This window comes from Aquarana catesbeiana, linkage group LG04 (assembly GCF_042186555.1).
Source record: "Aquarana catesbeiana isolate 2022-GZ linkage group LG04, ASM4218655v1, whole genome shotgun sequence".
Taxonomy (NCBI): domain Eukaryota; kingdom Metazoa; phylum Chordata; class Amphibia; order Anura; family Ranidae; genus Aquarana; species Aquarana catesbeiana.
The window spans coordinates 439,877,177-439,893,362 of record NC_133327.1 but is presented as its reverse complement, the minus strand read 5'-3'; the positions used below and the strand labels follow the sequence as shown (position 1 = coordinate 439,893,362).

Here is a 16,186-nt window from a genome sequence, read left to right as displayed (position 1 = left end):
TTTTATTTTTTGCGCAACAAATAAAAAAAGACCGAAAATTTTGAAAAAAAACAAGTTTTTCTTTGTTCCTGTTAAAACTTTTTTGTAAATAAGTAGGTTTTCTTCTTCAATGACGGGCACTGATATGGCTGCACAGACGGGCACTGATACGGCGGCACTGATGGGCACCGATGAGGTGGCACCAATGAGGTGGCACTGACAGGCACTGATGAGGTGGCACTGACGGGCACTGATGAGGTGGCACTGACGGGCACTGATGATGGGCACTGATAGGCGGCACTGATGGGCACTGATAGGCGGCACTGATGGGCACTGATAGGCGGCACTGATGGGCACTGATAGGTGGCACTGGTATGCGGCACTGATGGGCACTCATAGGTGGCACAGATGGGCACTTATAGGCGGCACTGATGGGCACTCATAGGTGGCACTGATGGGCACTCATAGGTGGCATTGATGGGCACTCATAGGTGGCACTGATAGTTGGCACAGATGGGCATGGATGGGCACTGATAGATGGGCACTGATGGGCATGGATGGGCACTGACAGGTGGCATGAATGGACAATGATGGGTGGCACTGATGGCACTGCTTGTTTGCAGTGATGCCCCTAAGGGTGGCATTGCTGGGCATCACTGCAACATAATGCTGCCAATCAGTGCCCATTTGTGGGCACTGATTGGCACAGATTTGGCACATTGGGCACATGTGGATGGCCATGGGGTACATACCTGGCCATCCACATGTTGCCCCTTCCCTGGTGGTCCTAGTGGCGATCCCTGGTGGTCCAGTGTGGTGATCTGCGGGGGGGCTGCGCTGATAAACAATCAGCGCAGACCCCCCCTGCCAGGAGAGCCTCCGATCGGCTCTCCTCTAATCGCGTCTGTCAGACGCGAGTGAGGAAGAGCCGATCAACGGCTCTTCCTATTGACAGCGTGATCAGCCGTGATTGGACACGGCTGATCACGTGGTAAAGAGCCTCCGCCGGAGGCTCTTTACCAAGATCGGTGGAGCGGTGTGTCAGACTGACACACCGCTCCACCGATCGCCGCGATGCGCGCCCCCGGGGGCGCGCTGCGGCATGTTATCCTGCTGGACGTCATATGACGCCCAGTCAGGATAACAGAACCACTTCCCGGACGTCAATCCGCTATAGGGCGGGCGGGAAGTGGTTAAAGCATTCAGCCGTTGGAGTTGAACGGCTAGGAGGTGGAGAAACGGCAGCTTTTTCTTACAATGGCCCCCGAAAGGTAAGTAAACGCTTCTTTTACAGGTGAGCTTGTTTGTAAAAGTGGCCTTGTAGTGACGGGGACACTTTAAACCCCAGATTCATCTTTGGCCAAAATATAAACAAATATTAACCGCGTGCTGACTGGCTCACGCCGATATACGTCGACATAAGGGTACGTACAGGCATAGTAACGTACCTGTACGTTACCCTTTAAGAAGCAGTTTGCAGGCCTGCCGCCGCGAGCTCCGTGAGTGTGATCGCGGGTCCCGCGGACTTTATGTCCGTGAGGATACCCGCGGTCGTCTCACGGAGAGGAAGAACGGGGAAATGCTGATGTAAACAAGCATTTCCCCGTTCTGCCTAATGACCCTGATCACAGCTCTCTGTAATCGGGAGCAGTGATCAGTGTCGTGTCACACATAGCCCAGCCCCTCAGTTAGAATCACTCCCTAGGACACACTTAACCCCTCCACTGCCCCCTAGTGGTTAACCCCTTCACTGCCTGTTACATTTTCACAGTAATGCATTTTTAATCGCACTGATCGCTGTATAAATGTGAATGGTCTCAAAATGGTCCGATGTGTCCACCATAATGTCGCAGTCACGATAAAAATCGCTGATCGCCGCCATTACTAGTAAAAAAATAAAAATGCCATAAAGCTATTCCCTATTTTGTAGACACTATAACTTTTGCGCAAACCAATCAAACGCTTATTGCGTTTTTTTTTTTTTTTACCACAACTATGTAGAAAAATATGTATTGGCCTAAACTGAGGGGAAAAAAAATATATAAAATTTCTATATTTTTTTTCTTTTTTTTTTTTTTTTTTTTAGGGGTGATATTTATTATAGCAAAAAGTAAAAAATGTGGTTTTTTTTTTGTTTTTTTTTTCAAAATTGTCGCTATTTTTTTGTTTTATAGCGCAAAAAAAAAAAAAAAAACACAGAGGTGATCAAATACCACAAAAAGAACACTCTATTTGTGGGGGAAAAAAAGGATGTCAATTTTTGTTTGGGAGCCACGTCGCACGACCACGCCATTGTCCAAATCGCAAACAGTGCTCTGTTTTTTTGCCAGCCAAATGGTCCGGGCCTGAAGTGGTTAAATGCATTTCCCCAGCAATGGATAAACTTTAAAAAGTAGCTCTGGCTGCTATACTCACATGATCTCCAGCACTGCCCTCTGCTCACTCACTGACAGTTGCTAATTTTGGAAAGTAGGGTGACCACCTACAGGGATCCCTGATGCTTTCATCCTTAACCTATCAATAAAGAGATCTTGTTCTTTTTAATGATCTATGCAGACAGTCAACATGTTAGAGACATTTACACTGGCCTGGGTCTGCCATAAAAACTGTATGGGTACAGAGAAAGAAACAACAAGAGCAAGAGGTTATATCTGAAAAGTTACTAGGTCGTTATTCTTTGATGACTAAAAATCCTCAGATTTATTTTTTTTCTCCCGCTGCATTTCGTAATGCTATTTAAAATGTTACTAAATGCAGGACCCTGCATTCACTATATCTGGCTTCACACAGAACATGGAAATACAATAGTTTTAGTAAATATAAACTGCTAAATACCTTTTTCTCATCAGCAGTATATAGCAGTGTTGTGACTTTTATCAGAGTCTAGTTAAAGCTTGTAGAAGTTTTCATTCTCCTCTGCCTGTCCTATGAGGCTGCAGGACCACTGAACCTCTGTCAGTGGTCCCTGTGCCAATCACATGCACTCTCCAAAAAAAAAAAAACACTTTAGCAATGCACACCAAACTGAGCATGTGCAGAATGCCTCCAAGTCTCTGTTCTGTCAGGAAATGGATTGGTGGATGTGAAAGAAGGGGAGGATCAGAGAAGACAGGATCAAACAGCCTTTTTACACAATGCAGAGGATTAACCCCTTAAGTTCCACAATGAGTATAACAAGCATGCTTTACTGCATAAACAGACTGATTTTACTGTTGTGCATTTAATAACACTTTAAAAGCGTTTTTGATAATGGTCAAAATATGTTGATGGTAAATGCTAGAATTCTAAGTCTGTATAAATGCTTTAGTCACTTTGTGGTTGTGAATGGCTTCCTCTATTTGTTGCAGGAAATGGTCCTTAGACTTCAGTCCAGTGTTATTCAATCAACATCAGCAGAGTTCAAAGTCATAACATAGCAATCTATTTTGAATGTTCCCAATGTAGACTGAATGACATTGTAGAGAAGGGTGCACTGCTAGCCCAGTGGTAATCACTTTTCCTCTGTAGTAAGGCAAAACCATGTTCTAGCTTCAGGGCCAGTTCACACAGGTACTTTGTTGCAGCTAAAAATCTGATTTCTTGCAGAAAATTCTAGATGGACCCATTACATATTCATGCTTAACCACTTGCTTACTGGGCACTTAAACCCCCCTCCTATCCAGACCAATTTTCAGCTTTCAGTGTTCTCACACTTTGAATGACAATTACTCAGTCGTGCAACACTGTACCCAAATGATTTTTTTTGTCCTTTTTTTCATACAAATAGAGCTTTATTTTGGTGGTATTTGATCACATCTGGGTTTTTTATTTTTTGCACTATAAATGAAAAAAGACCGAAAATTTTGAAAAGAAAACAAATTTTTCTTAATTTCTGTGATAAAATTTTGCAAATTAGTAATTTTTCTTCATAAATTTTGGCCACAATTTATACTGCTACATATCTTTGGTAAAAATAACTAAAAATTTGTGGAAATTATTTGGTCTGTGTGAAAGTTTTAGAGTCTACAAGCTATGGTGCAAATCATAAAAAAATTATCCCATCTGATGTACTGGTGGCCTATCTCATTTCCTGAGGCTCTAACAAGCCAGGAAAGTACAAATGCCCCCCAAATAACCCCTTTTTGGAAAGTAGACATTTCAATGTATTTAGTTAGAGGCATGGTGAGTTATTTGAAGTTGTAATTTCTTCCCACAATTCTTTGCAAAATTGAGATTATTATTATTTTTTTTTTCTCCCCACAAAATTGTCATTGTAATAGCTTATTTCTCTCACATGGCATGTGTATACCACAAATGACACCCCAAAATACATTCTGCTACTCCTCCTGAGTATTACGATACCACATGTGTGTGACTTTCACTGCCTGGCCACATACAGAGGCCCAACATGCATGGAGCACCATCAGGTGTTCTAGGAGCATAAATTACACATCACATTTCTCATCCACCTATTACACTTTTGAAGCCCCTGGAGCACCAGGACAATGGAAACACCCACAAAATGGCCCCATTTTGGAAAGCTAACACTCCAACGTATAATCTATGAGGCATAATGAGTCTTTTAAATGGTTCATTTTTTTCCAGAAGTTTTTGAAAAATGTGGGAAAAAAATGAAAACGCATTTTTTTTTTTTACACAAAGTTGTCCGTTTATAAGATATTTCCAACACATAGCATTTGGATAGCAAAAATGACACCCCAAAATACATTCTGCTACTCCTCCTGAGTATGGCGATACCACATGTGTGAGACTTCTACACAGCCTGGCCACATACAGAGATCCAACATGCAAGAAACTCCGTCAGGTGTTCCAAGGACACATAGCATGCACATACCAAGAATTACACCCCCAATATACATTATGCTGAGCAAAGCGTAAACAAAAGATTACCTGTGGTTGTAGTAGCGCAGTTGTACACAGGAGGATAGCACTGGTCCAGGCAGCAGGCAGGGACTTGGTCAGCAGCAGCGAACACAATTGTCCAGGCAGCAGGCAGGGTTACTGTCCATATAAAGTCCAGGGTCAGTGCAGGCAGAGATATTGTCCGCAGTGGCAAAAATATTGGTCCTGGTAGTAGGCAGGTCCATGTGGTGTGGTCAGTGCGACAGGCAGAGGCATGACGGCAGTAAGTCCTACAGGCAGAAGTAGGGCCTCGTTCAGGATAGAAGGGGGACAGGGGTAGAGGCTTCTCCCACCCAAATCTCTTTGAAGCCTCCGAGTCTCCAGACCCTAATCTAGGATTGAGAAAACAAAAAAATTGTTTTCTTCATCCAGAAAAACAATTCTGGAGCCCCTCACATATGTGAGACCCCTGTGTTGAATCCCACTAGTCCAGTATCAGGGTACAAGATCAGTCCAAGAGGCAGGCAAATATCGTGGTCAAACAGTCCAAGGTCAGTTCCAGATCAGGCAGATGTATGTACAGAATCGTTAGGCAGAAGCATGGTTGAATAACAGTCCAGGGTCAGTTCCAGATCAGGCAGAGGTATATGCAGAATCGTTAGGCAGAAGCGTGGTCAAATAACAAGCCAGGGTCATTTACAGAGGAGGCAGTGGCATAAGGGGTGTGAGGGTAAATTGCAGGAACGGAGGCTTACGTTTACCATGCTTCACTAATAATTTAGTGAAGTATGGTAACAGCGAAAAAATTCACCTACGCAGAGGCCTGGTTCAGAAGGACATTGTGCACAATAAAAATGTCTCTTCTGAATCCTGCTCTGGTACACACCTTACATTTTTTTTGCCGTCGTCGGCCTGTTGGTTTGGGAGGGATTTTATCGGGAAAGTGGCGTTCGGAGAGTCGACTTAGAATATCTGATCGGATATTTTCTGGGGGCCGTTCGGGAATATAAGGGCAGTGAAAACGTCCTCCTGGTAGCCAAGGAAGCGTTTGGGGTTTTCGGTGGAGTTACGATAAATGACATATGAATTGTAGATGGCCAAATGAAAAAAATAAATTGCGACTTTCTTATACCAATGGTATGTCCGTCTTGTAGCAAGGTACGGTTCCAGCATCTGGTCATTCAAGTCGACTCCCCCCATAAACAAATTATAATCATAGATGCATTTAGGTTTCTGTATGGGGCCATTTCTTCTGGGGATTTCCATGAAGGTATCATCGTGGATTAAAGACAACATGTACACATCTCTTTTGTCTCTCCACTTAACTGCCAAAATCTCGTTGTTTCGTAGACTTGCCGTTTCTCCTTTTCTCAATTTCTTATTGACCAGACTTTGAGGAAAGCCCTTCCGGTTCTTTTTTACGGTACCACATGCAGGCGTCTTCTTCCGATGAAGGTTGTGGAACAGGGGTAGAGATGTGTAGAAGTTGTAGTTGCCTTTCTCCAGTAGGGGGTATGTGAGGTCCCAAACAATTTTCCCGCTTGATCCCAAGTAGTCTGGGCAATTAGGGGGTTGCAGCTGGGTGTCCTTCCCTTCGTACACTTTGAAGGCATACATGTAACCTGTGACTCAGTCACATAATTTGTATACCTTCACCCCATAGCGGGCCCTTTTACTGGGAATATATTGTTTTATTTTAAGCCTGCCACTAAACTTAACAAGGGACTCCTCCACACATATGTTTTGGTCAGGGGTAAACAGCAGGGGGAATAGTGCAGAAAAATAATTTAAAAGTGGCCGAATTTTGAAAAGTCTGTCATAGTTTGGGTCATTTCGGGAGGGCACTGGGTATTGTCATTGAAATGAAGAAACCTCAATATCATGAGGTATCTGTTTCTGGTCATTACCTTGGAGAATACTGGCATGTGGTGGAGGGGGTGGGTTGACCAATAGGACATCAAAGTGTTTTTTTTTTTTTTGTGAGTCCCATATTAAATGTGAGCCCTAAAAAAACCTTCAGCTCCTCCACCGTTAGGTCTCTCCACTCATAGGGACGGGCATAGTAGGACGTTGGATTATTCAAAATAAATTGCTGTGCATAAAGGTCTCACTGGGCCACAATATTTGACAGCATGTCCTCGGTAAAAATTAAATTAAAAAAATCTATTGGGGAAAAATTCTCCGTGTTCACCTGGACTCCTGGCTGGGCAGTGAAAAGGGGAATGTTGGCTTCTCCTGAATTAGGCGGAAGCCACAAGGGGTTCTGCAGGGCATAGGGAAGGCTGGCATTGGTCCTTGGCCTTTCTTGCCGAGGCACTGCGGTGCTGGTGGATGGGACTGCCGTGCTGGTGGATGGCACTGCGGTGCTGGTAGATGCCACTGCCTCCTCACCAGAACGCCTTCGTTTGGCGGGCCGAATATCTTCCTCCTCTGAGTCACTCAGTGTTCCACTACTGAGGACTGGCTCATAATTTATGTCCGACTCAGAATTGGAGTCGGAAAGGGAATCCGAAAAAGAGAGCTCCCCGTTGCTCTCGTCGGCCTGGGACAGTATTTGGTATGCCTCCTCGGCGGAAAAGCTTCTTTTGGACATGGTTGCTAAGCCTGCACTGATGAGGCGGCACTGAGGTGGCACAGAGGGGCACTGATGAAGCGGAACAGATGGGCACTGATGAGGCGGCACAGGTGGGCACTGATGGGGTGGCACTGGTGGGCACTGATGAGGTGGCACAGGTGGGCACTGATTGTGCAGATGGACACTGATCACCGCTGGGCAGACAGGTGGGCACCGATTGGCACAGGTGGGCACCGATTGGCACAGGTGGGCACCGTACTGATAGGCACTGTATAAATGTTATTGAAAACTCACAGATCGCTGACAGTTTCTCTTTCCTCGCACGCTGTCTCTGTGTGAGGAGAGAGAGCCGGCAATGAGAGATGATCTCAAATGTTTACATTTGAGATCATCGCACATTGGCCATGGCGATCGCGCTGTAAATGGCTGCTGTGATTGGCCATTTACAGCGATCTGTGATTGGCTGTGTCCAAGGGACACGGCCAACAAAGAATTTCCCTGTTGCGCGCTCAGGGAGCGAGGAAAGGGGAGGCCGTCATATGACGGCCTCCCGGGAATTGACATCCGCTCTGTAGCCGTCATTCGGCTACGGCCAGATGTCAGGCGGTTAAGCTACACTGGGCCACATGAGTAGGTACTGAAGCTTGAGATATCGTACATGTCCCAGAAAGGGTACTGAAAGTGTCTGAGCTTATACAGTGGATATAATAAATAAATCTACACACCCCTTTTAAAATGTCAGGTTTCTGTGATGTAAAAAATGAGACAAAGCTAAATAATTTCAGGACTTTTTCCACCTTTTTAATGTGACCTATAAACTGTTCAACCCAGTTGAACAACAATCTGAAATATTTTAGGTGGAGACACTAAAAGATTTGCAGACACACCCTTAAACTAATACTTTGTTGAAGCACCTTTTGGTTTTATTACAGCACTCATTCTTTTTTTTTTTTTTTGGGTATGAGTCTATCAGCATGGCACATCTTGAGACTTGGCAATATTTGCACACTCTTCTTTTCACTTCACTGGGTATATGTTGAGGGTTTATATCCACTTTTAACATGGGTCTTTAGAATAGAATGGTACTTTTATGCTTCATGTGTAGTGGTTTTTGCACAAGTCACTGAATTCAGAATAGGCAAAATGCCAAATTTTTTTACCAGCATGCTCGGTTCCTGGCTTTATTTTACTGTTGCCGTTGGGCAAGAAATGGTGGTACACGACAATGATGAAAACCTGACAGATTCAATACATTTTATCATGCTAGCTAAATGGCTTCAGTTGAGTTTTAATCTTTTGGTTCATTTGTTTAACATGTAATTTACCTTTTTAAAGTGGTTCTAAAGGTAGAAACATTTATACATTTTTTTTTTTTTCTTCTAAAACCCTAGAGAATAAAATGGCGGCCAATACTTTGTCACACCGTATTTGCACAGCAGTCTTACAAGTGCACTTTTTTTGGAAAAAAATTCACTTTTTTGAATTAAAAAAGACAACAGTAAAGTTAGCCCAGTTTTTGTTCATATTGTGAAAGATAATGTTACGCTGAGTAAATTGATACCCAACATGTCACGCTGCAAAATTACCCTTAAAAATCTCCATAGGCGACGTTTAAAAAATTCTACAGGTTGCATGTTTTTGAGTTAGAGGAGGTCTAGGGCTAGAATTATTGCTCTCACGTGTGGTTTGAACACCGTTTTCATATGCGGGCGCTGCTCATGTATGCGTTCGCTTCTGTGTGTGAGCTCGTCGGGACAGGGCGCTTTTAATTTTTTTTTTTTTTTTTTTTATTTTACTTTTATTGATTTTAAAACTGTTTAAAAGAAAAAAAAAATAATCAAATAAAAAATCACTTTTATTCCTATTACAAAGAATGTAAACATCCCTTATAATAGAAAAAAGCATGACAGGTCACCTTAAATATGAGATCTGGGGTCAAAAAGTACTCAGAGCTCATATTTGGACTTAAATGCAATAAAAAAAAAAATAAAAAAATTGTCATTTGAAAAAATGACAACAAAAAATGGCCCTTTAAGAGGTATGGGCGGAAGTGAAGTTTTGATGTTGCTTCCGCCCTGCTATGGTATGGAGTCAGGTGTGGGCCATCTTGCCCTCACTCGTATCCATACCAAGGAATTGCCTTCGCCACTACTGACGGCTCGGGTAAGCAGCGGGATGGGGGGCCCCTCTCCCGCCACCGATAACGGTGATTTCACGGCGAATCCGCCGCAGAGACCACCATTATCGTAAACTGAACCGCCCACTGAAAAGATGGATACCTCGGTTGTGGCAGCAGCTGCTGACGTATATATACAGTGGGTGGTCGTTAAGTGGTTAAAGCATGCTATACAGCACAGTTAGTGTGCTGTGTCATTTGGACCCCTCTATCACCTGCAATACCTGGCTGATCCTGCCTGGCTATACCCTTCCCACTGTAAACTGACCACGGTATATCATTGCTGCTGAGCCCTGACACCCTGGTCCGTTTACGTGCCTCCGTCATCCGCAGCCATGCTCTCCTCTGTGCTCTCTTCCCCCCTCCCTGCCTGTCGGCTCTGTGTCCCTGCTGCTCTGCTTCCCAGTCCTCTCCCCTGCTGCTGCTCAAATCATGGTTAAAATTACAGAATCCTCTCTATGTATTATTGTAATGTGCCCTGTGTCTATGCCTATAAAAATAATGCTGCAATATACCTGTTTCTGAGCTCTGATCGGTGGTCACGTGATCCGTCTTCTCTTTCCTCTCGCATGACAGCTGCAGTGGGTGGGGCCATATCTCTCCTCCTCTCCCTCTCCTCCTCCCCTCCTGGCTGATGTCAGCGGAGAATACTTGGCCCCTTCCATTACAGCTGTCAGGCTGAGAGAGGAGAGACCGTGGATCACGTGACTGCTGATCAGAGCTCTGAAACGGGTATATTGCAGCATTATTTCCATAAGACATAGACACAGGACACATTACAATAATGCATAGAGCCGATTATATAATTTTAACCTAGTGGGTTAACAAACCTTTTAATGTGTTCTCTGCATAAAGGTAAAAAACCACCTTTATCTAGGAGCCTACACCCCCCTAAACATACCTGACCCGATCGATCCAGCACTCACGTTCTCTACTCTCTCCTTCCTCACAGGGCTGATTGATAGCAGTGGTAGCTATTGGCTCCCGCTGCTGAATATCAAATCCTATGACAAGGGGGTGGGTCTATAGACACAGGCTGCGGGCTTCAGGGATCAAGCCTGCACAAGTGCCCTCATTGGAAGCAGATTCCCATGGTGGGCATTTACCAAAGAGAAGGATCCAGGGGCGCCAGTGGGGTACCCTAGAAGAGGAAATCCAGGGATGCTCTGTGCAAAACCATTGCACAGAGCAGGTAAGTGTAACATGTTTGTTACTTAGAAAGCATTATTACAGCTGCCGAGTTGATGACTATGATGTCCTGTATTGTAACTGTACTGTTTAGTCTCATGTTGTAAAGCAATGCGTAAGCTGTTGCCGATATATGAATCTTGTAAAATAATAATAATAATCTTTTCATAGTGTTGGCAAACTGCTACTCTCCTGTGCAGACTGCAGTTTGCCAATCATCTTTGACAGTACTTTTATAAAGCTAAGATGTTCTCAGCCTCGTTCATTCGAGCATACTACAGCATACACCCATGCTCTGGCCATTTTTGCCTGCACAGGTGTTCATGCAGTTAATTCATGTCGGACATAGCTGTTGCTCCCATTTTGACAGTCGCACAGGTGCATGGCCTCAAACGCACACAAAATAAATTATGAAAATGTTTTATGTATCTCTCTGACTTCAATTGGGCTTTAATCTCAACTTGAATACAAGTCAAAAATATGGGGTTCTTTTCAGACATTGATTCGTTTGAAGAAAAGGAACAGATCAGTTGTCTGCCCTAGTATTGTTGATACACTTTTGAACCTGTAATAAACTATTTTACAGCTAGAAATACATTGCTTTTCTAAATGTTTTAATTTTTAACTGTAGCTCATGTGGCCTGCTTTTGACAAGTATATGGAAAACACAATAGCTCTCTCCTCTTCCAGATTCAGGCAGATCAAGTTTCACTTGAATGTTGAGCAGTTTGACTTTCAAAAAAAGCTGGTAGAAACATGTTTAACTTGCCTCTTCAGTGGTGTTTTTTTTTTCCAGTAAACCATATTGTCATCCTGTTAGCTTTCCTGGTGCTTAAAGTAGAATTAGAATCCCAGGCTCTACCTAACTATTCTTAAAAATGTTCCCTCCCCTCTTCCAACACCTACAGTGGATATAAAAAGTCTACACACCCCTGTTAAAATGTCAGGTTTCTGTGATGTAAAAAAAAAAAATGAGACAACGATAATTAATTTCAGAACATTTTCCACCTTCAGTGTGACCTATAAACTGTAAAACTCAGTTGAACAACAAACTGAAATCTTTTAGGTGGAGGGAAGTAAATATAAAAAACTAAAATATGGTTGCATAGATGTTCACACCCTTAAACTAATACTTTGTTGAAGTACCTTTTGATTTTATTACAGCACTCAGTCTTTTTGAGTATGAGTATCGGCATGGCACACCTTGACTTGGCAATATTTGCCCACTCTTTGCAAAAACACTCCAAATCTGTCAGATTGCGATGGCATCTCCTGTGCACAGCCCTCTTCAGATCCCCCCACAGATTTTCAATGGGATTCAGGTCTGGGCTCTGCCTGGGCAATTTCAAAACTTTAATCTTCTTCTATTTCTTTGTTGATTTGGATGTATGCTTTGGGTCGTTGTCATGCTGGAAGAAGTTCCTCTTCATGTTCAGCTTTCTTTCAGAATGCCTGAAGGTTTTGTGCCAATTTTGACTGGTATTTGGAACTGTTCAAAATTCCCTCTACCTTGACTAAGGCCCCTGTTCCAGCTGAAGAAAAAAACAGCTCCAAAGCATGATGCTGCCACCACCATGCTTCAGTGTGGGTATGGTGTTATTTTGGTGATGTGCAGTGTTTTTGCGCCAAACACCACACCAAACACCAAATTATGGCCAAGGAGTTCAACTTTGGTTTCATCAGACCATAACACATTTTCCCACATGCTTTTGGGAGACTTCAGATTTGTTTTTGCAAAATTTAGCTGGGCTTGGATGTTTTTCTTGGTAAGAAAAGGCTTCCATCTTGCCACTCTACCCCATAGCCCAGACATGTGAAGAATACAGGAGATTGTTGTCACATGTACCACACAGCCAGTACTTGCCAGATATACCTGCAGCTCCTTTAATGTTGCTGTAGGCCTCTTGGTAGCTTCCCTGACCAGTTTTCTTCTCGTCTTTTCATCAATTTTGGAGGGACGTCCAGTTTTTGGTAATTTCACTGTTGTGCCATATTTTCTCCACTTGCCAATGATTGTCTTCACTGTTTTCCATGGTTGTTCTAATGCCTCGGAAATTCTTTTGTACCCTTCTCCTGACTGATACCTTTTAACAATGAGATCCCTCTGATGCTTTGGTGCTCTCTGCAGACCATGGCTTTTGCTGTAGAATGCGACTAAGACAATGTCAGGAAAGACCTACTAGAACAGCTGATCTTTATTTGGGGTTAATCTGAGGCACTTTAAATGATGGGTGTGTACTGACTCCTATTTTTAACATGAGTTTTGAATGTTATTGCTTAATTCTGAACACAGTTACATCTCCAGTTATAAGAGGGTGTGTGCACACTTGTACAACCACATTATTATATTTTTTATTTTGAGTTGAGTTGTACAGTTTATATGTCACATTGAGCCTGGGTTCATACTAGTGCGATCTCTGACATTGCATGTGCTTCGCACCTGCACCGCAGGTGCCGATCACATGCGATATCTTAGCAATGCGAGTTCAGCCATACAGTTGTATAGCTGAACTCGCATTGGATTCACACAGAAAAAGGTGCAGGGACTTGTTTTTTTCCCTGCACTAGAATCGGATCGCATGGGTGTTCTCACCTATGTGATCCGATTCCTGTGCGAGTTCACAGTTCGCACTGCGACCTGTAAACCGATCTGGGGTGTCATTAACATTGTATTGACACCTGCAGTGGTTCGCAGAAGGCAGTGTGAACTGCCTGCGGGAGAGGAGCGATGCGGGAATCGGCGCTGTAATCGTGCTGGTTCCCACATCGCACTAGTCTGAACCTAGGTTAAGTGTCGGTTCACACTGAGGCAGCACGACTTGCAGCGCGACTGCCTCAGGTGACCTGGACACGGCAGGAGCGGCGACTTGCAAAACGACTTCTGTATAGAAGTCAATGCAAGTCGCCCCCAAAGTTGTACAGGAACCTTTTTCTAAGTCGGAGCGACTTGCGTCACTCTGATTAGAACTGTTCCATTGTACAGAACGGGATGCTACTTGTCAGGCGGCTAAGTCGCCTGACAAGTCGCCCCAGTGTGAACCGGCACTAAAGGTGGAAAAAATTCTGAAATTATTTCTTTGTCTTATTTTTTTTTTTTCTTTGAAATCACAGAAACATGACATTTTCACAAGGGTGTGTAGACTTTGTATATCCACTGTAATCTGTCTAACCTGTGTAAAGCTTGGCCATTCATAGTTCAGGTGTGTTTTTTTTTTTTTCTTTGTTCTGCCAGAATAAAATAATAATTTAAGATATAAAAGATGTTATGCTGAGTAAATGGACACCTAACCTGTCATGCTTTAAGATTGCACATGCCCGTGGAATGGCGATAGACTATATTTAAACATCTATATAGGTGACACTATACATTTTTTATAGGTTACCAGTTTGGAGTTACAAAGGATGTCTAGAGCTAGAATTTTTGCTCTTCTTATAAAGTTTGCAGCGATACCTCACACAACACAGTTTACGTATGAGTGCTTGACCCACGAGAGCATGGGGGGGACGGGACGTTGGCACATTTTAAACATATTTTTTGATCATTATTTACTTTATTAAAAAACTCTTTATTTTTACACTGTCTAGAACTTGAATTGGGCTCATGCTGCACCGCATTTAGAATGCATGTTTGCAAAATCTGTCTTGAGACATTTTTTCTCTGTATGCCAAAAGAGAGTTAGTCTTAATTAGCTCCACTTTTACATTTGGCCCATTTATTGCAACGTAATGTAAAAGTGACAAATTCAATGCTACACAATGTAAAAGTGGCACATTTTAGAACTATCTCTGAATTTGGTGCACGAGTCGCTCTCAGATCCAAAAGTGTCGCAAATGCTTCATGAATTTGGCACAATACATTAACCAGAAGGATTACCGACAAAAGTTTTGCAGCAGCTTTATTGAATTTCAACGAATGTGCCTAAACTGATAACACACAACAATTCTTTATTGAACATGCCCATTAAACATTCACAGCGCTGGAGGAAAAAGTAAGTGAACCCTTTGTGTTAATAGCTGGTCAAACCACCTTTTGGCAGCAATGACTTCAGGCAAGCACTTTTGGTAGCTCTGAATCAGACCTGCACAACGTTCAGGAGGAAATTTTTGTTGGATGTCTGGTGTGAACGGCTCTCTTGAGGTCATTCCACAACATCTTTATGGGGTTAAACTCTGGGCTCTGTCTGGGCCACTCCAAAAGGCACATTTTCTTTTTCTGAAGCTAGTCTGTGGTTGATTTACCTCAATGCCTAGGGTCATTGTCCTGCTGCATCACCCAACTTCTACTAAGCTTCAGCTGGCGGACAGCTTCACTGACATTATTCTGTAGGATATTTTGGTAGGTGGTTCAGGCCCTGAGGCATTGAAGCAAGCCCAAATCATGATGTTCTGTCCACCATACTTCACTGTGGGGATGATGTTTTGATGTTGCTAAGCTGTGCCCTTTTGAGCCATACATAATCCAACAATTCAACTTTTGTTTCAGTCTACAAAACATATTCCCAGTAGCGCTGTGACTTGCCGAGGTGCTCTTTGACAAAATTGAGGCACGCAGCAATGTTTTTTTCCTTGAGATCAGTGGCTTCATTTGTGGTATTCTGCTATGGACACCCTGCTTGTTCAAAGATGTATAGTGGGGATGGGATGGAAAGTATTCAGAACCCCTTAAATTTTTCACTCTTTGTTATATTGCAGCCATTTGCTAAAATCATTTAAGTTCATTTTTTTCCTCATTAATGTACACACAGCACCCCCATATTGACAGAAAAACACAGAATTGTTGACATTTTTGCAGATTTATTAAAAAAGAAAAACTGAAATATCACATGGTCCTAAGTATTCAGACCCTTTGCTCAGTATTTAGTAGAAGCACCCTTTTGATCTAATACAGCCATGAGTCTTTTTGGGAAAGATGCAACAAGTTTTTCACACCTGGATTTGGGGATCCTCTGCCATTCCTCCTTGCAGATCCTTTCCAGTTCTGTCAGGTTGGATGGTAAACATTGGTGGACAGCCATTTTTAGGTCACTTCAGAGATGCTCAATTGGGTTTAAGTCAGGGCTCTGGCTGGGCCATTCAAGAACAGTCACGGAGTTGTTGTGAAGCCACTCCTTCGTTATTTTAGCTGTGTGCTTAGGGTCATTGTCTTGGAAGGTAAACCTTCTGCCCAGTCTGAGATCCTGAGCACTCTGGAGAAGGTTTTTGTCCAGGATATCCCTGTACTTGGCCACATTCATCTTTCCCTCGATTGCAACCAGTCGTCCTGTCCCTGCAGCTGAAAAACAAGGCCAAAAAGTTCTGTCTGGATCTCATCAGACCAAAGAATCTTATTTCTCACCATCTTGGAGTCCTTCAGGTGTTTTTTTTTTTTTAGCAAACTCCATGCAGGCTTTCATGTGTCTTGCATTAAAGAGAGGCTTCCGTCGGGC

At 43.2% G+C, this 16,186-nt stretch overlaps 1 protein-coding gene across 2 annotated transcripts in view; it reads left to right on the top strand.

Annotated features, from left to right (window-relative positions):
* Positions 1-16,186, top strand: part of TAB2 (TGF-beta activated kinase 1 (MAP3K7) binding protein 2) — a 162,012-nt gene that overhangs the window by 55,675 nt on the left and 90,151 nt on the right. The gene's annotated exons all lie outside the window — the stretch shown is intronic.